Raw genomic sequence first — 20092 nt, 5'->3', positions numbered from 1 at the left:
CCCCAATTTTTTTCTTCTATACCTCATAAAACTTAAAAGGTATCAGGTCAGATTTAATCCTGAGTATGCGCCTAGTAGATGCTGTCCATTTTAGGCTTCAATTTATTTTACTTTAAAGGAAAAAAGATGAAGCTTGATGAAAGAGAAAAATACAGCTTCTGTCCTAACATTCAGGAGCTCTCGATAGAGATACATTTGAAAGTGCTATGGTTAATTTAATATTATTTTCAATGCTGAATGCACTTGTGGTTTGTTTTTTTTTTTTAAAACATCTTCTAATACATCAATTTCTAATCTAAATTTGGATTTGACTTCCTTTTTGAATGTTCTTTTGTCCTTTTCGTTCCGGTCTCTGTAAATCTGCTGCTTTGCTTGTTGAGTGGCTGTTGTGCTCATGTCTGTTTTAACCTCTTGTACAAATGACTTAGATATAGAAATCAATTGTTCTTGTGCATTTAAAAATAAAAAGGGGGAAAAAATGTAACAACAGCAAAGCAGTTGGTATTATTGATACAGGGGTGACAGGCACAGGGTCTGTACAAATGCTTCCTCAGAGGAAGCTTGGGAAGAGGTCAGTTTTTCCTTGAAGCACTCAACTTTATGATGTACAGAGTATGTTGCGGAAGATGAAAATGCTAGAATGTCACTAGGACTCTGCTGTGACGCTATTGCTGCCCTAATGTCTGGAGCTGAGGGAACGGTGTGAGTCCCTTTACCCACTTGGGCTGCCCAGAAGCACAAGTAGCGCTTAGAGATACGGTCGTAGAGCTTAGCGGTGTGGTTTAGTGGTGGTTTTTGTCAGTGTTACCTTGCTGGTTGGACTTAGATGATCTGAAAGGGCCCTTCCAACCTGGGCAATTCTATGATTCTAAGTGTGGAATGCCCCTGTGCTGCCGACCCCTTCACACACCCCCCCCCCCATAGAAGGGAGAAGTGGACATCAGTAAATTAGTTAATGCTTTCATCCTTCTAAAGTGTTGGCAAAAGCAATGGGGGAAGTATGCTTTAGCACTAATAATGATGGCATAATTTACTTTTTACCCAAAGCTGGGCTGAGAAAGAGACCTGGTTATATCAGGTCTTACTACCTCAGAATAAAATACTTTTTTTTTTTGTTTGTTTTGCTCCTGACACACTGCTCCATTCTTGGTCTCCATTGTCTAGGGTTACTTTCTAGTTTTAAATGCTTGGAAGAACGGATACCACATGTTACTTTCACCTGCAGCTATGATGCTTTTGCTTAGATAATAAGGACAGAAGGGAATTTCAAAATAAAATTAACTTAAAACAAAAGCTCACCGAGTGCAATATTTATGCTTGCTATAGTGTACGTATTCTGGTCCATAAGGAGAGATTATTTCTAGGGGGGAAAAAAAAGGTCTTGAAGAAGTTCACTATGTTTTTATTAGGTAATTAAATATTAGTATGCACAATTAAGGCTTTTCTTTTTTTTAGGGAAAGGAAGACATTCTCTACAATGGAAATTTCTACAGAGTAATTTCTGATTTTCAAAAGGTATGTGTTTTTCTGTTCTTTTAACACTTTAATTTGATTTTTTTTTACTAGAATATTTACTTCAGGTTTAAAATACGGTTTAATGTTTCAATGCTGCGCTGTCCATATTAGTAGAATGAAAAACGTATTCTGAAAAAACAATGGTTTGGGTTCACGAGAGGAGAGAAGTTATTAGAAATTTAGGTCACAACTGCAAATTCAGCGTGTGCTGCGCTCTCTTGAAAACCAGATGCCCTGGCATTAAGAACTGTGTGTGTGAGGATGATCAGTGACACAGACAGATGGGGGTGTTCTTGATCCTCATCTTTTTGTAGTAGCCTAACATTCTGGGAAGTACAGGTAAGTAATAAATTCATCTTTTGTTTCCCCACCCCTCAGGCCTGAGTAAACTACAGTGATAGTGTGGAGCCATTCTTAAAACAGCTGCAAAGGCAACTGAAGCGCTCTCGTCTCTATGTGATTCCAGCAGATTCTCCTCACCTCCAATTTGTGGAAAACACTTCTTTATTTTACCTTTTTAATACTCGGGTTTGGGTCACTTTCACACCAACTTAAGTTCACTTCATACATCCTCCTACTCTGAGTGTAGTTTTATATGTCCCAGTGGCATCAAGGATTCTTACCTTATTGGCTTCTGCTGTCTGAAAGCTACTTCTCCTCCAGAAGCACCACACTGGCACGAAATGTCACTTGCTTTAGCGTCCAGGCCTTGAGCAGACTTAAAAGGGTTGTTGAGGCAAATGCTAGTTTCTCGCTACTCCTGAGTGAGACCTCAGTCTTGTCCTGTTGGTCAAGCCATTCAGTTTAGCTTAAGTGAGTTCTCTGATGCTCGTCCTTACTGCGTAGGAGCAGTAATGCAGGTAGAGTGTAGAACTTCATGCACTAGTCTTTCTACTGAAATTTTTGTAAGTGACCATGATGAGATGGTGTATTTACTTTTTGTTGTTTTTCGTGTAAAAAACATACCCAAATTCATATCAGAATTCTCTTGATACAACCTGAGATGATTTCTCAGATGAGGATTCCAATTGCAAGTTTGCTCTAGAGGGATCTTTCGCAGGAAAATTTCAGTGCAGAAAAAGTTATGGTCACCCAAGGGTATGGTTGCATTGGTCTGCTAGAATTTTAGAATTAGAAGTAACGGTACGGTGGTTGTAGGCAGGACTTTACCTGCACGTAGTCTTGGCATTAGTCATTAAAATGCACCTATGTTTTCCTTGGTTTTCACTTTTTGCTTGTTGGTTTATCCCTCTGCTGTACACCACAAGGATTTGGGAATTTGTTGCACTGTGACCTGGTGTTCCGTCACAATTGGTTTGTTTATTTGTAACTGATAAAAATAATTCTTCTGTGGGCACAAGCACAGTTTACTAAAATAATTTAAAAAGAAAAAAATTAAACCTATGTTGGCCATAAATAACTTTCTTGGAAAGTATAAACTACTGTAAATATTCTCTTATGGCAAAAGTCTGAAAATACAGACAGTGCTAACTTCTTATCCAGGTAAAAGCAGTAGAACTCTTACTAGAGGTTTAGAATGAAATCACACCAGTGACAGAACTACTGGGGTAATTGGCTCATTTGTTAAAATTGATAAATAGGGGATGAATCTGTTTACCTTGAGTAGCTGTTGCATTTGACCGTCTTGCATGCTTTCAAAATAAAATTCTACATAATAGTGAGGAAAGCTACTATGTATGGAGTTAGGTGAAGGAAGTTAGGAAGTTAGTTCCGTTACAGTGTGATTGTAGACGGTGTTTCTTCAGCAGATGAGGTCAGCCAGTGTGTTCTTACAGGTGTATTCTGTTTAAATAGTGGTGGGAGGACGGGCGTTTTGAAATGGGAGATGTTGCCTTTATGGTAACGCATCGTTACCTGTAATAATGCTCACTTTAATACCATTAGGAGCTACAGGAACTTTCACCCCTTTCCTACTCTGAAAGAGATTGAGATGAAGAGAGGACTAGCCAAAGAATTTTTTATTTTTTTTTTTTTAATAAACTGTGGTTTCCAATACTGTTGGAAGGAAGGAGTGTTGAATCTCTGTCACAGTTTATAATGTCAAGCTGGGCACAATGTTCACTGGGCATTCCTGATTGGAATAATAGTTAAAACGATGTACTGATCATCACAATTAGCTCATGAATTTTATTCATCACCACTTTTTAGTTGATTTTTATGGAGGCGAAATAAGATCTCTGTGGTATTTTCACTGGTTAGAATTTAAGATTTTCTTTTTTTTTTTTTCTAGATTAAAGGACAGCTTCAGATTATTTGGCGTGTGTGATTCTGATGAAATTACCTGTGCTCTTGTGTGGGTACTCATGTGCCACTGTCTCTCTCAAATGGGGAACTAAGAGCAACATTCACCCCAGCCACATTATCAGCCCCGGGGCGGTGTGTTCTCAGTTATCACTGTAACTTGTGCTCAATAAGAGCCAATTGTGTGCTGTCTGTGTTAATCCTATTTATGTGATTGTGTACTTTGTGGGGACAAAGGGCAGAGCAGCTGAACCTCAAGGCTGATGGGGGGGGTGAAATGATGCAACTTTGTCTTGTATTCAAGAAGATAATTAGCAGAACACTTAATCATACCTTTGCTGAAGTTTTCCCTTCCCTTTGTGATTACAAAATAGAAGACTGGCTATTGGCTCTTCTAAAACCTAGGTTCTCAAGAGTATTCAATTTTAATAGAATATGTCTGCTATGGTCTATAGCTGAAACAACTACTGTTTTTGCTTTAACACTTGAGGAGGAAGTACTTGGTGGATTGGCATGACTAACTCGTTCACGTTTCTGGGGCCTCAAAAATAGTGCCATATAGCCACAGATGACATCTTGTAGCTGTGAAAGTACTGCAGGTGCAAACAGAAACACTGTTAATGTGGTGCTGCTCACACCAACATACTTGTAAGAATTATCCACTGTAATTTCTATTACAGTGCTTACTTGCCTTACTTGAAAAGACCGAACCTTGATGAGATTCTATATAATCTGTCTGCTACAATCACAGAAGTACTTTGTGCGTGTTTTCCTTATGCCAGTGTGGATTTGCAGTAACTGTTGTCACACCTGCTGAGCGTATTCGTATAAGCACTGACATAATTGAGGATGCATTTTAGTCCTAAAGTATTTGCTGCCGGGTCATTATATGGGGCATGGTAACTGCTCCTAAAATAGAAGTGACACTTCATAGGGGAGAATAAAGGAAAGCTGCCCTCCTGTTGGAGATCTGAGCAATTTGCTCAGATCGTACCTCAAAGAGGTTTTTAATCCTAGCTTTAGACTGTGTCTCCACTGGATATCTTCTTACTGTCCCTGATAAGCACAGCAATTAAGACATTTTGTGTGGGTATTTTCTACCTAAGCTGAATTTTGCTCTGTGACATCTATTTTAGCCATGAATCCTACTACAGTTCTCGTAATCGGGTCCATTAAACCCTACAGCCTATCTGATTCTTTATACATGTTATCACTGGCGTCTGGAAATCGAGTTCTTCTAGGTCTGAAAAGTTATCTGCTGTTTGTAAGCGACATGCATAGCTCACTTAGGTGGAGCATATGCTAGAGTTTCCCTTCAAATAGACAATGTTTTCTTTATAAAAGTTCTCTTATTCTTAGCACTTTTCTAGGTCAGGAATGCTTAAAATATCTTCTGTCATTAAAACTTGGAGTCAACAGTATAAAACAAAAATAGAGAGGCAAAAGAAAAATAAATGAAACTTACTGCATCCAGATGAAGCATTGTTTTCCAAATATTCCCTGTTGTTTGTGATCATGTGGTCTTCATACTTTCCTTTGAAAGACTGTTCTGTTTAATTACAGCAAAATTCAGCAACAGGTAGACCTTTTTTGGTGAGAAAGGTGAGGGTGGGAGGAGCAGAAAGTATAGAGTGGCAAAGGTCTCAGTCTGAGAAAGGTTGGTGGCTCAGAGAGGAGGCAGAGCTCTGGGAGCTAAAAAGCAAGGGATAACAAAAGCATACAGGTAACTTATGGCAGTAGTTACTGTCTCAGTCAGGTTCCCCGTAGTTTCATGTACATTTAAGCTAACAGTTCTGATAAAGAAAGTAGTCCCCAGTCTCACTCCCAGCCTCCAATTTCTTTTCCCTGGATGCTTGTTCACACCAAATGTCTGTGAATCAGGTAAGTTATCTGGCTGAAAAGTAGTAATAAAATTCTAGAAGGTTATTTTTATGCAGAGAAGAGAAGGCTCTGGGGAGACCTTATTGTGGCCTTTGGATACTAAAAGGGGACTTATAAGAAAGGTGGGGACGGAATTTTTAGCAGGGCCTATTGCGATAGGACAAGAGGTAACGGTTTTAAACTAAAAGAGTGTAGATTTAGACTAGATATAAGGAAGAAATTTTTTACAAGGAGGGTGGTGAAACACTGGAACAGGTTCTCGAGAGAAGTGGTAAATGCCCCATCCCCGGAAACATTCAAGGTCAGGTTGGACGGGGCTCTGAGCAGCCTGATGGAGTTGAAGGTGTCCCTGCTCACTGCAGGGGGGTTGGACTAGATGACCTTTAAAGGTCACTTCCAATCCAAACCATATGATTTTCCAGCTGAATCAGTTTTCATTTCTGCTGACAGAGCAGAGGTTAGAGGGGCAAGAATGAGTGACTGGTGGACTTCTGTAGAGGACTCTTGAAGTTTACCAGACTGTTGCCTCCCGTTGTTCCATGGTAGGTTTGTCTTAAACCATGCCTGCATCTTCAGACGTTCTGATGCAGAAAAGGGGAGGAAACAAATCTTGTCTCCTGTATATTTTGGTTGTTTACGATACAAGTTCTCTTGGGCTGAGAAAGGTTGTTTTCTTTTGTCTGGGTATTTCGTTAAGTGATTGTGTTGTAAAACTTTCCCCTTAAGATTTATCTGACACTCCCCAGGAAAGAAAGATGTTTTTTGAAAGGTATGGGAATGTTATATGAGGAGCCAAGCTATGGTGTTATTTATTCAAAACTTACATTTCATCAGTGCCCAAAGTTAGACCCTTGTTCTTTTAAAATGTGCAAACACCCGGACTTGTATGCAAAGGTGGACAATGTGGGAAGCTGGTCAGAAAATGTGAGGCAAAATGACAGCTCATATTGTTAGGCCTCAATAAAACCTGGTGAAAGTGGAGTCTTTGCAAGCCATTTTGTTCTGCGCGGGCTCAGCTCACTAAGACATCTTGGGTTCTTTGTGGTTTCCCCTCTCCCCCCTTCTTTTTTTTTTTTTCTGGGTCGCTTGCTTTTTTAGTGGTGAATTAAATTGGCATCAGGAGGAAACCAGAGCACAGGAGTCTGCTCTGACTAACCAGCAGGAGTACGTGTCTGGAAATGGAGAGAGTAGAGTAGAAAGGAGTGGAGGAAACTATTCCCTTTCTCCTTTCTCAGCCTAAATTCAGATGGCATAAGTCAGTGCAAAAGCTGACGGGCGGCGGTGGCAGAGGTGGTGAGGCACATTCCCACCTTCCCTTTGCAGAGAGGTCAGTGGGATTTTTGCCACTGACTTCAGTGAGGCCAAGCGTATGAAAAAGAGAGAAACAGAGAGTGAAAGAATAATAAGCAGAACAATCTGGAAGGTATGGGGAGAGCTGCAAAATAAATGAAGCAAGATAGAAAAAGTGGGAAATGTAATAATGAAACTGTCAGCTATAGGAAATAGATAAGTGGTGGGGAAGAAAGCAAGAGGTCATGTGCACAGCTGAGTTTGGACAAAATGTTTTATTCGTTTCTGAGTCTTTTCTACTGTTGAACCTATCTGCCAAGCCGTACTATCGACACACCAAGATTACTTGGCCAGTAGATATTTTCTTTTAAACCGATGTCTTTTTATGCCACATAAGTGGTGCGTTCATCTTTAGCTCATACTGTTTTCTGGTGAAGCTAAAAAGAAAATTAGTAAATTACTGCCAGAAAACGCATTGTATTTGGAAAGGATATGTTTTTCCTTTCTTTCCAGTGTTTTCAACTTCTCTAAACCCCAAAACTATGGAAAATTTCAGAGGGATGTTTTCTCTAATGACATTTGTGGTCTGGTTTAGAGGAGAAAGGTTTGGTTGAGTGTTTTAAGTAAACAGATCCTAATCAAAGGCAAAACTCCACATCATCCTGTGGCTTTTCCAGAACCTGCTTTTGTTCTAGTATTCATATCCTATCTGTTATAATTTTGTTGCTCTTAAAATGAGTATTGCATTAGAGAACAGGGAGTGTGCCCGTGCGAGACAGTTACGGAATCTGCCCTACTGGCAGCTGTTTACCTAAACAAATCCTTTTTGACTGCAGTCCCTGTGAACACTGGAATTGGAGAAGATGGCATGTGCCGTTCCGCGTCGGAATGGTTTCTTGCAGGCAGTGGAAATACCTGTGGCAAATGAAATTTGCATTCAAAAGTTCATTTATAATTATTGTGGTTATTGTGATTTCCCCTTTCTCTGTGTACATCCTTTTAATCTGCTAAGTGTAAATTTTCCAAACTCGACAGGTTGCGTAAGCCAGAAAAGTAGGAAATAACTCCCCAAAGAACTGCTGCCAGATCTTTGAAGCACGTATTGAGTTATTGGATCCGAAACGCAATGTGTAAGAGCTGCTTTGCCAAGTTTTGAAAGTTACAGTATGGGGAGTGATGAGACTGCTGTCTAGTTATTTTCTGTAAAACAAAGGGGAAAGACAGAGAAATATGGAATGTTGTTTTTTGCTTAACGACACACATTCCACTTCTTAGTTGTTTATATTTTTAACTGTTGTTTCTTCTTTACAAAATTAATAAGACCTGTTAAACATTACAATGAAAAGTAGCGAGTAAATATACTTGTATTTCATAACTGTGCATTTTGCTGTTTGATCTGTACCAGACTGAAAATTCAGATTGTAAACAAGATCATTATGAAAGCTTTTGCAGTCTGGGTTAGCAGTTGGGAGCACATCTCGGGAGCTCCTGTAGATACTACAAGTGATTCTTGTGCTGATATATAGACTGCTTTTTCAAGATCCGCAGAGTTTTTTTTCTCAGGCATTTGTACATTTGTAAGACTCTGGCCATTTATCCTGGTTTTGCAGTGAGTGTTTTCGTTAAAACCTCTTCTCATACAAAGGAAGCAGTGCTTCACTTACCTCATTAAATCAGGTTTAGATGGCGGGATGTGTATATCCAGCCTCTGCTTGTGAGCAAGCGGGTTGCTCAGTCTGACAAAAATTCCTTTGGTCCTTGTGTTCTTGCTGAGGTATATTTTAGCCTTGAGAAAGCAACCCCGTCTTTCCTTCTTTAGAGACGTTATGGGAGGAGAAAAGCCAGTTAACCTAGCTATTAAAATATTTGTGGCTTGTATTTGGTTGGAATTCACCTGGGCTGAGCAGCTGGCTCTCAGTACTAACTCACGTTAGTACTTGGTTACTCTGTTCAAATTATTTCTGAACGTTTCCCTTTGAAAACCAAATAAATGAATTTTAAAATTTCCCCTAGTAAGGTGTGCTTTTGCACATGTTGAGCCTTACATGTAGTCCACTAAGCAATTTAACGCCCTCTCTGAAAGGCAGGTCAAATATTCTTTAATACCTCACTTACAGTGAGAGAAGTTTTGGATTCAGGTGAATCGGAACTTGAGTTTCCTGGATTTGAAGCTGGTACCCGTTTTTTCCTTTAAAAAAGCACTTCTGCCTGCCTTAACTCCAAAGGATTCATATAAGACATTGGCATGGTGTTTGGCTGTGGCTGTGTTGGAATTAGGCAAGGTGAAATCTTTAATTAGACATAGTGTCTTTTATCAGACCCAATAATACAGTTGTATCCTGTGGGGGGAAGAACAGAAGAACATTTGTGCGTACAAGCCTGTCTGCAAGTCATCTGGGTCTGTCTGCCTGAAAACTAGTTGGCTTTTTTCTATTTCTTTTGTGGTATTGCCTTTTTTTTTTTTTTTTTAAAGAAGTAGGTAAGCACTTAGCAAGATATTCTGAAAAGCCTAAAATATAAACTTCTGTAAGTGTTTTTAAAATTATTTCTTTTGGTTTAATTGTCCTTTTCCTACCTGTCTTAATCTGTTGCCTGAACTCTATAGAATTTATTTTTTATTTTGTGAATTGTGTATATACACATTTGGTGAATTTATGAGTTTACCCTTTTAAAATGTTAAACAGTTGAGGCAGTTTCCAGTCGTATATTTTTAAGGAAATGGAAAGCTTTCTTCTCTTCATCGTTGATATATCAGCATGGAGCGTTTCGTGTGGTCACCAAAAAATTTGTGATTAGATTTGTCATTATTAATATTCTACTTTTCTGTGTTAATCTACAGGTGCTGGGAAAGTGTAGTAAAATATTTTAACATGCACTTTAATGTCCGTTTCATCTTAGAATCATAGAATCTTGTGAAGGTTTGCAAATCGGCAAGAGCATAAATAGGTTCAGACCCTAAGAACTTACTTCAAAAATTATTACGAGCAAAGCAAAGACATGATGGCAAATGCCTTTTAAATATGAGGTAATATAGCTAAAGCAACACTGGACAGAATGGCTAATCTGTACGAGCTGGATCCTATTCTGTGACGTGGGAGCACATGGTTGGGTCCTGAGTATTTCTTCATGGAGTTTTTTTTTTTACTCCCTAGTACAATTTTGCAGCCTGTCTGTTCGTCCACTGGGATCCAGGGAGAGCTTTAAAAAGCCGGGGCAGCCTGTGAAGAGATTGAATTCACCCTGTCTCCTAAGACTGCATTTTCTGGAAGGCTTCCCTGTTCCTGTAGGGTACGGTTTCGCTGCTGTAAAAGATGCTTTGCAAACGAGATGTCCTGCTCCAGCACGCCTGATGCACGCGTGTAGAGCTGGGCACACTGGCTAGCTGAGGGCGTACTGGTGGGAAGGAGGTTGTCTTGTCCTCTGTCACGTTAGCGTGTTCAGGAATTTTGGCTGGCTGTACCTTCTCTCTCCCTTCTTTTCTTGGTGGTGCGGGTTAGCTACTGAACCTTGGCAGCAGGTGACAGAAGAGCAGGAAACGATGCTGTCGAATCTGCTACCTGTTGTACTTGTGACCTCAGCAGAATAGACCGGAGTCAATATTATAAAACTAAAACACACACTCTGTTTGACAGTTTATTGTTTGTCCTTTTAGCCTTTTTTTTTTTTTTAAAGATTTGTGACCAGAACACACAGGGTTTGTTTCTGTATTTGAGTATTTTTGCTGGCATTTGATGTGACTTGACATAAACAACATGAACTTGAGTCGCGTGGTTAAATGTTAAAACAGTTCCACATGCGTTGGTTTACTGCCAGGAAAAGGTGAACGTTCAGCATAAATGCTGTAATTAAACACTAATCAAACATTTATTATTGTTGAGTGAATGACCTGACAAGGATGCAGTTCAGCTAAAATGTACAGGTTATATTTAATGGAAGTAAAAAGCTTTATTAATATTTGAAGAATGGCTTTAATTAGCCTGACTGTTGGTAGGTGTGTTCATGTTCTCAATGTACATCCGGTATAACCTTTTTCACCAACTTATAATTGGCAGTTTCCCATAGGAAATAATCATTATTGGTATTATAAAAGCACTTTGTATCTATCACATTTGGGAAATGAAAGTTTTGCAAAGGTCAGAATAAAGTGTGCCCCCAATTATGCTAATAACTCATACCACAAATGATCCACTGGAAGGTTTAATAGCTTGGTAGTCCTCTTTAGATTTTCTTAGAACGGGAAGAATTAATATTAGATTTTGACACTTTACAGAAAGGTGAAAAAAGAAATCTTCCTTCTCCCTGGCTTTTTAACTTTGTACCTGAATTCTCTTAGTGACTTGAGGATCCTGAAATGTCGGTTTGGCGGTGGGTTTTTTTTTTTTTTGTTTGGTTGGTTGTTTTTTGGGATTTTTTAATGATTCTTTTTAAAAGCATTTTGTTCCACTTACTTTACTGTGAGGCCAGTATATTTTTCAAGGAGCCCCGGATTGCAAAAGTTACCAGGTTTTGCCCTTTGGGAATGTCTATACATTTTATTTGGAATTTGACAGTATAATCTAATAGACTTTGATCCTTTTGCTAAATGGAATGTGTTGAAGTTATTTAAAATAATACCATGTTTAAAAATATATTGAAAGCTATTTAAAAAACCCCAAACCCTAGAATTTTAAAGGAAACTAAATTTTAATTTTGCTTTTTACCTGTCAAATAAAATTTCCCTTGTTTTCTGAGGGCTCTTGCACATCTGCACCGCACTCCAAAGGTTCAAGTAAGTAAACCACCCAGAACTTTTGCGAACATCAGAACAAATCTTCAGAATATAATTACTTAGAAGTTATTTGATATTGGATTTTCTCCGTTACGTCCACTAGACAGATTTCCTTTGAACCAGAAGGTCTGTGTTATTTGAAATGACTCTTGCTTTTTGTAATTCTGAGGTTAAAACATTAGTAAAAGGCTAGATGGAATAATTTACTCCTGAGACTGATTATCCTAATATATCCACAGTTACTGTGCATCTACTGAGTTGTTAAAGAACCCATTAAGAGGGCAGTCTAAGAGCTAACATTTGCAGATGTCTCCAAATTGAATTATAAATGTCTCTGGTAAACAAAATGTTTGCTGCACTGTGTCGGTTCCACTTAGAGGTCTGGCTGTATCGGGTATGTGCGTTTTGTGACATAGTTTGGAAAGATAGAAAAGGCAATGAAATAAATAGCTCTGATTTACTTTTTTTTTTTTTAAGTTTAGAGACGTTTTTAATTATACATGTTTTAGTTTAAAATGTTCTCTTCCCCCCCCCCCCCAGTGAAGTGTTTTCTGTAAGCTTTACTTCAACAGAGATGCAGATGGTTTATTAGTCTCTTTAGATGAGCTGTAAATGAGGAATATTGACATGCATGGAAATTGAAATAGAGGGTTGTTAGAAATTTGCATACACTAATTTTATGAGCTGCGTTAGGAAAGTTGCTGGCTTCTGCTTTACTGAAGGTATTGTTTTGCTTCATGCAGTCGTTAGGATGATAGCAAGACTACCTTCATAAAATGTCTGTTATAAGTGCCTTCCTTGATACCAATTTTTCCAAAAGCAGTGCTAGCAAGGCCTTTCTCATGCAAACATGTCTCTCTGAACTGCGTTCTGGTGCAATTCACCGCAATTGTAAATAAAGAGCAGGATGGGAGCAAGCTGTTGGTAGGCTTGAACTTGAATCTTGATTATGTCCTCCTGTAAATATTTTTCTGGTTTGGCATTTCTTTATTTTTTCATTGTCAGTTGTGATACACGCTTAATACTAAGTGCAGAGACCCTTAGTCTCTGCGTGCTGTTTATACTTCAGTTCTCTCCATAGGCAAATTACTCTTCTTCAGTATAAACACCTCCGCTCTCTGAGGGGATATTATTAACTCCAGTCAGGCCAATCCCCATTTTACCTAGAAGATTCTTTCTATGCAAATACGCATAATCCTGTGCGGAAGAAATACAGGCAAATTTGTCAAATTAGTCTGGGTAAAACGCGTACACGCGTGATTCAATAAAGGATTCTGTTTTCTGTAGCCTACCTACAGACGGCGTTGTACAGTCTAAAGCAAATTTTCTAAAACAAATCTGAAATTTTGACTATCAGGCACACCACAGAAGGTAAAGTTAGGTTTATTTAAATAAATATTTAAATAACCTATATAAATAACCGTATTTAATAAACCTAAGTAGGTTTATTTAGCCTATGTAATGAAATACATGGCAGTATTTACAACTGGTTAGAAGCAGGACTCCGTACTTGAGTACTGTTTCACGAAACTTTCAGAACGGTGCGGTTTTCATTTCATAGCTATGTGGACAATTAAATCCTCTGCAATTCTTCTGACTGTCCTAATTATTTTTTTTCACGTGAAGCTTGCTAATGCAGGTCTCATCGCTGCTCACTCTGCCACTGAGTCAGGTACGTCTCTTGATGGTACTTGTGCTTTTAGACCAATGGGGACAAAGTGATCCAGTTTTTCCTTCCTTCCAGGTGCAATTATGGGTCTCAATATAATAAAAATAAAATGATTTAATATCTGCAGAGGTTCATATGGCATATTTTCCATTTATTTTAAGTTTGGAAGCTAAAATATCTTAATTGATAATCCCATAAGGCTTATTTTTTCATGAGCGCTCTTTTCTCTCTGCGGTTCTGTATTTTCAGGGTATTGCTAGTTCTGTAAATTTAGCTATCAGACTATTGTAATTTAAGGCCAAATCCTTCTCATAGTTGAAAGAAAAAATCCAATGGTTTTACTGGAGTAGAATCAGATTTAAGGGGCAGAGCCTGAATAGTCTTTAATTGTTCTAATCCCGGGACAGCTTTCCAGCCGGGATGCTTCACAGGCACTGTAACGTTTTTGTATTGGTTGAATCTCCCCTGATGTGAAACATAAAGATGATTTGTTATTCATGATTTTGCTGTATAGCCTGCTAAAATTAGCAGGATCAGTTTTTCTAGTTGCATTAAGAGGCTTTAAGAGAGAAACTATATAGATTTTTGTCGTGGTGGTTTGGTTGTGGGTTTTTTTTGGTTTTGTTTTGTGGTTGATTTTTTTGGGGGTGGGAGGGTGCGTTGACCCTTCTCTCTCATGTTTTACTTCAGTTTTTTTTAATTTGGTTGGCAAACTGTTGATATGATGGGGTCTTTTCACAAAGTCGTGCAGCTCCAGATGGTGTAGTCTGCACAGCTTTTTGTTAGCGTCAGTGTTTTGGTGGTTGTTTTACTTAAGCATCAAAATAAAGTGTTTCTTGTTCTCCTGTACCCGTGTCCGTGTAAGCATGTTCCTCTCATACTGATGTGCTGTTGCTCTCATCTTGTGGTCCCCTGACAATCTATCATCTGACGGGTCCGGTGGAGACAGCATCGATCGGTGATGCAGGAGTAGGTCAGTTTTGCTCAGTGATTTTGGGTTGCTCATATCACTTTCTTACACCATTTTTCCACCTCTTAAGAACTCTTCAAAGAAATGTGCCCCTCCATCTGTCAGCAGAGCAGTGAAGTTAGGATCTCTGCTGGAACCGTGATGTACTTTCACGTTCCGAGTATTTCTTGTTGCAGGAACCGTCCTGTTTGAAGTATTCTTGCTGTCAGCTTTCCTGTTTGCATCACAGTTGCATGAAGATGAAAAGAAAGCTAGGAAAACAGAGCGTCGGAAGAGTATTCCCGTGCGATGATGTGTCAGTCACAGTCATGATTCTTATTCGCTGAACAATTAGTTCAATTTTTAGGCAGGCAAGAGCTGATGTTCTCATTTCAGTTGTACTGAGCAGTTTCAAAAAGTGTCCAAGTTTTATTTATTGATCAGCAAGCAAATATGAAAAGAAAAAATACGCCTGAACGCAGTCGTCGGCACAAGAGTAATGGGACGAGGGTTTGTGCGAATTTTAACACTCCAAATTAATATTTCTGTTCCTTAGAAGATGTGAAGAAATGTATCTCAGGGTCTTATTCTGAATTTAGTATGATTGCGGCTAGTCTCGCTGGTATTTTCTCCATATGGTTTGTATGATAAGAAGTACTTACAGTAAGCTCTTGTTTAAAAGAACCCTGGGTCTACCCTGTAATAGAGAACGTTCAATATTGAGGATGCTGTATCAGGCCCTTTCATTCAGCGGAGGCTTGTGGAGAATGAGATTCTGTTGCTTTCCATGCATCTGCAGAAGGATAAAGAGAAGTTCCTTCCCTATGGCTTCTCTAGTGAATTCTAATACAAAGGCTAAGTGGGTTAGAAGTTTCTACATGCTGTCAAACTAAGCAAATGATGTGGCCACTTTTTTTCCCTATTCTGCTGTTACTGAGACCTTATTCATGGTGAGGAAGTGAATACCATATTTATTTGCTACTGTGGCAACATATGAAAATCCTGATTTTCTTAATATGACTGGGAACATGGCTCTTCTAGTTTGGGATGCCGGGATTTCACCAGTTGTGCTTGTCTTAGGCATACTGGGTGCAGAAATCAAAACTAATTTAAAGCTAATTCAAGGTTATCATTAGGCTAGCGTTACTGGAACTAGTTCCCAGCCTTGTCATGGATAATGTGCTTTTCAACATGAATGGATTCTTCTCTCTTGGTTTTACTGACCCCGTGTAATTCCACTGCTGCTACGTAAATGGTTCTTCAGCCCTTTCTCAGCACAGTGCTTTCCCATAGTGTATGTCAAGTGTATGAATTTGCATTCTGTCTGCAGAATTATGGGAAAAACAGCTCCCTGGGGTTCAGTGAATTAAAGTGGTGTTGCAGAATTGCTGAGTAACAGGGTAGAGCAGTACATAGTAAACATTTGTTGGAGTTGATGGGATAGATGCGTTGGAGCACAGTAGTCACTGTTCGGAGGTAAATTAAAGGAAAGCAAAACATAGAATCCTTCAAAAGTCCAAAGCATCACATGTGTTTCATTCTGGTTTTGTTTCTGAAGACATAAAAAACTATGTACCACACGCAGAAAAGTAGCAATGAAACAGGATTTGTTTCCCAGTGCCAGCTAAATGGTGTAAAAGGGATACCCATGTATCGTGTGACTCCTGATTTTTATTTTTGTGCTGATATTAAACATACAAATGGTTTTAATGTTCAGTCTAAAAAGTGACATGTACTGTTTTGTACAAACAGTGGAGGGAAATATCACTGTTTTAATTTTATTTTTGCTAATGATTAATCTCTTTTGAAAAGAACTCTACAGGACGCATCAATGCTGAAACGGAGAGTTTTTTAGTCTCTGAGTGAGTAGTCTGAAGTCCAGCTGCTGTCTTGCAGGTAAAACCATATATATTTGATTATGACAGGTAAGGCCTGAAAATGAAACTCAAGCATCCTCATTGATAGGAGGAATAAATGCTGCTCTGCAAAGACACTCCATATGTATGTCATATGAGGAAAGCTGTTAAATGAGGAAAACACTATATATATGTGTACTATATATAGTATATATTAGTTCTCTTTTGTCTGTGCACAACTTCTGCAGGCTTTTGGAGGCACTAATTAAGGAGAATTTGGGGAACCAGAAGGCGTAGTGCTGAGTACTTGAAAGCAAAAACATGTGGAAATCGTAACTAAAGATATTTGTAAAGAATAACAGTGATGCCCTGATGGACAAGAGGACCTTTCTTAGGGAGGTGGTGTTCAAGAGTGGGGAATTACGTGAGGAAAAGCAAGCCCAGTGGCATGGGTAACTCGCTGAGTGAAGAGGTTATTGCGAGTCTAGCTGAGCGGTGCTGAGGGTAGAGGGCAGCGTGTGATACTTCAGTCTTCCGCTTCACTGGCGGTGGAGGCCAGGTGATTGAGCAGGAGGCAGGAATTGTCTTAAAAATATGTCTGTTCTTTGGTCCCCAGGTGTGCCCCGTGATACACTCTGTGTTTGTGACCGATGATCTCTCTTTCTGAAGCCTTACAGCATCCCATGTGTGCTTTTGTGTGGGGATAGGGGCCCTGGGGATTATTGTGGTCCTCTTACCGTCTCCTTTGCTCTTCCTTATACTCTTTGCTGACAGACGCAAGCACCGGGGGAAAAATATGTCAGCTGTTTCTTCTTTCCTCAGTTTCCTCTTTCTTCTACAGCAGCAGCAAAGAATAGGATGGGGTCTCTTCACAGAGGCTCCTCAGATACTGTGGGGCTGAAGGGTGTTTAGTGATCAAAGAGGAAAAGCTGAAAAGTTATTCCAAATAATCTTTGGCTAATATGCAAGTGAAATGTACTGCGAGCTTAGCTAACAGAAGGAGCTGTAGCGGGTCAATTGGTAGCATAAAGGGAGTTTGAATAAGTGGCTGTTTCTACAGTATTTCAGTAGTTTCAAGGCATGTATTCTGAAGAGCTTAATTTGGCATCATTTAAAGTATCCCCTCATTATACAGAAGACAAAAGCCTCTTGGAGGCTGCCATAAGGTTTGTTGTACAAATTTAGAAAGAAAAGTGAATTAGTCTGACATTATAAAAATCAGCTTTGTGTCCTGTAAGCTATTTCCTATTTGGTGTGTATGGAAAATTCTCACTCGGTGGAAGGTAAGGTCAATTTAAACACAGCCCACTTCCAAATAATTTAATATTGATACGGTGTTTAATTCTGTATTAAACAATAAACAGGGACAGTCCTTTTGTGTTTACATGGAGATTTAGAAATAATTATGTCGCCCTTCATTCTTCTAGGTTTTATTAGAAAAGACATTGAAGACAAATAGAACAGTGACAAAGCTAATAATAGGTCTTTTATGGAATGCAACTTTTTTTTTCTATTTTGCCAAACTAGAGCGTTTTTACATCCTTGTGCTTTTAGGTTGTCTCTTTTGTAAAAGGGGAAAAAGGGAGATACAAAGATATGATTCAGATTTCATTTCAGCTGTCTTGATTCAGAGCTGCTTGTTGTTTTCTGTGAGCTCCGTGTAAAGTTGTTATTATTTTCATTTCTATTTTTATTTTTAGAATTGAAGTAAACTGCTGCTTCTGCTTTCTTGTGTATGTTTCTAGATATTTCATACACGAGTATTTGTCTTTAAAATTACTTAGGCAAAGTACTTCCAAGTGCAGGATGGCAGCTCTTACCTTCAAAGCCCCTACAGTGCACCTGGCCCAATAGGAACGTGTAGCTGTGTATGAATAATTGAATGTCAGCAATTAGAACCATTATTAAAATAGGAAGCTACTGCGACTGTATTTTCTGCTCATTGTCTCTGTTCTATCTGTTCCTCCTATAAGCAGTGTGCTTGGCTGACAACTTAAAGCTAAGTATTTCTTGCTCCTCTTTGGTGTGTTACGTTTTGTCTCCCGCAGCAGTGGCATTCCACGAAGGATAATTACCATAGGTAGAAATAGCCTGCAGCAGTGCTGTGTTGCTCTTGTCACCAAACCCTCTGGCCTTGCAGAAGTGGGAATGGCAAAACATTTGCATTCCTCAAGCGCAATGGGGAGATGCTCCGCAGGGTGATGGTTCTTCCCCAGGACACGCACGCCCCGCCTCTTCACTCTCGGCTTCTATCGTAGGTGCTGCTGGGGTGCAGCATTGGGAAGGGGCTGAGGCTTCTGCACGGGATCTGCATGGGAAATTCCGGCTCGGAGCAGAGACTGGCGAGGAACTGGGCACCAGATAGGGTGCAGAGCCTCTGTGCTGCGGGAAAGCATGGAGGGACCATTCTCACAGGGTGGGTTTGGGGCAGTTCTGAGCCGGGACAGGGACTGAGGCAATATTGCCTCTAGGTATTTCTGCTGCTGGCCCTCCATGGGAGACGGAGAAGACAGTGGAAGAGCATGAGCTGGGCTGTTGGAGACTGTGTTTAGTGGTCCTTCTCAACTCCCCCAACAACTGCCTGACAGCTTCCCTAAATCTGGATGGATTTTACCCATAGTGAATAACTACCAGTTCATCCATCCCCAGTCCCTGCAGCTGTTTGGAAATCCTTGCAATTGGCAGCTCGATCGCCACTGCAGTATGGTTCTGGATTTCCTTCCTCTCCTCCTCTAATGAAGGAGGGATTCACCTTTTCAAATATAGAGCAGTAACCTTCTTCTCCCTCCTCCCACTTCTCTCAATTATCAGGTGTGCACTATATCTAGGAATCTAATTTTAAATTAACTTGTCACCCTACATCCCATCTGTAGGGGTTTACAATTTTAAAGCAATTGCCTTTGAGGTGACTTTATATACTGTTCCATTAATGTATACATATCAATTCTAGGGCACCTACAGACTACAGAATAAAATTCCCTCTTGACCAAGTGATCTTCAGGGAAAAGAAGTAGTTTGCATTTGATTTGCTGTAGAATCTCATTCTGTGGTATGTCAAAATCTAACATTGAGTGGGGCTGTTGAATGACTTATAATAATTGTATTAATACAAGACATTTTAGCGCAGTTTTGGTCTAAATACCAAATATCAGATGGATTTTCTTTCTCAGTTGTGTTCTATCATCCGTGGATATTTTAGTACAATGTAGGAGAGAGTGAAACTATTCTTGCCTGAATTTGTGAATATTTGCATGACCGCCCAAGGTATTGACTTGCCCTTGCAAGCATTTTTGCGTTAATTTTATTAAAGAATTACGTAAATAAAATGATGGGAGCTTAGATTGTATTTGAGACTGTTAAATCCCTCGATTTTGCTGTTGTATATCACGCTGTTATTACTGACATGATACAGATGTGTGATGCTGCTGTGCTTGCGCTGTCTCAACAGTCACCCTTAGGCCAGCCGTGTAACGCGTAGTTTGTACTTCATTCTTTATCCTGAGGTAAACAGCATTAGGGTCATGATACAGAAGAGTAATTTTCCTTTGGAAAAGAGAATTTTGTTTCCCTTTCATGCCCCTACAGTTGTATTCTTGCCAGACAAGATGAAGTGATTTTGGTTGTGACATAACTGATAGTTTCTTTTAAAGGAAAAGAGAGTCTCGCGCTTCTGTGACAGAAGAACTGAGACATGAATAACTCGAATACCAAAAATCGGCAGGTCTCTGCCCCTTTCCCATTAGCCTGCAGGCATCTAACTCTGCCAGGCTCCCTTTTGAAGAAAAGGCAAGTTAACACTGAAAAGGGGCACTTGGAAACCGCAGCCTGGGAGTCAGGAGCAGCAGCAGAGGCAAAGAGAAGGTGCTTGTGAGGGAAAGGCAGGGAAGAGATGAAAGAGTTTG

General features: G+C 39.6%; 1 protein-coding gene across 3 annotated transcripts in view; it reads left to right on the top strand.

Annotated features, from left to right (window-relative positions):
- PLCB4 (phospholipase C beta 4) overlaps positions 1-20092 on the top strand; it is a 206245-nt gene that overhangs the window by 19194 nt on the left and 166959 nt on the right. For all 3 annotated transcript variants that reach the window (XM_074578483.1, XM_074578482.1, XM_074578484.1), the window contains one exon: positions 1456-1515. The gene's annotated coding sequence lies outside the window, so the exon portion shown is untranslated. The remainder of the gene's footprint in view (positions 1-1455; positions 1516-20092) is intronic.

The sequence above is a fragment of the Larus michahellis genome, chromosome 3 (assembly GCF_964199755.1).
Source record: "Larus michahellis chromosome 3, bLarMic1.1, whole genome shotgun sequence".
NCBI lineage: Eukaryota > Metazoa > Chordata > Aves > Charadriiformes > Laridae > Larus > Larus michahellis.
The sequence above is the reverse complement of the archived record's forward strand: the minus strand, read 5'-3'. Positions and strand labels throughout refer to the sequence as shown.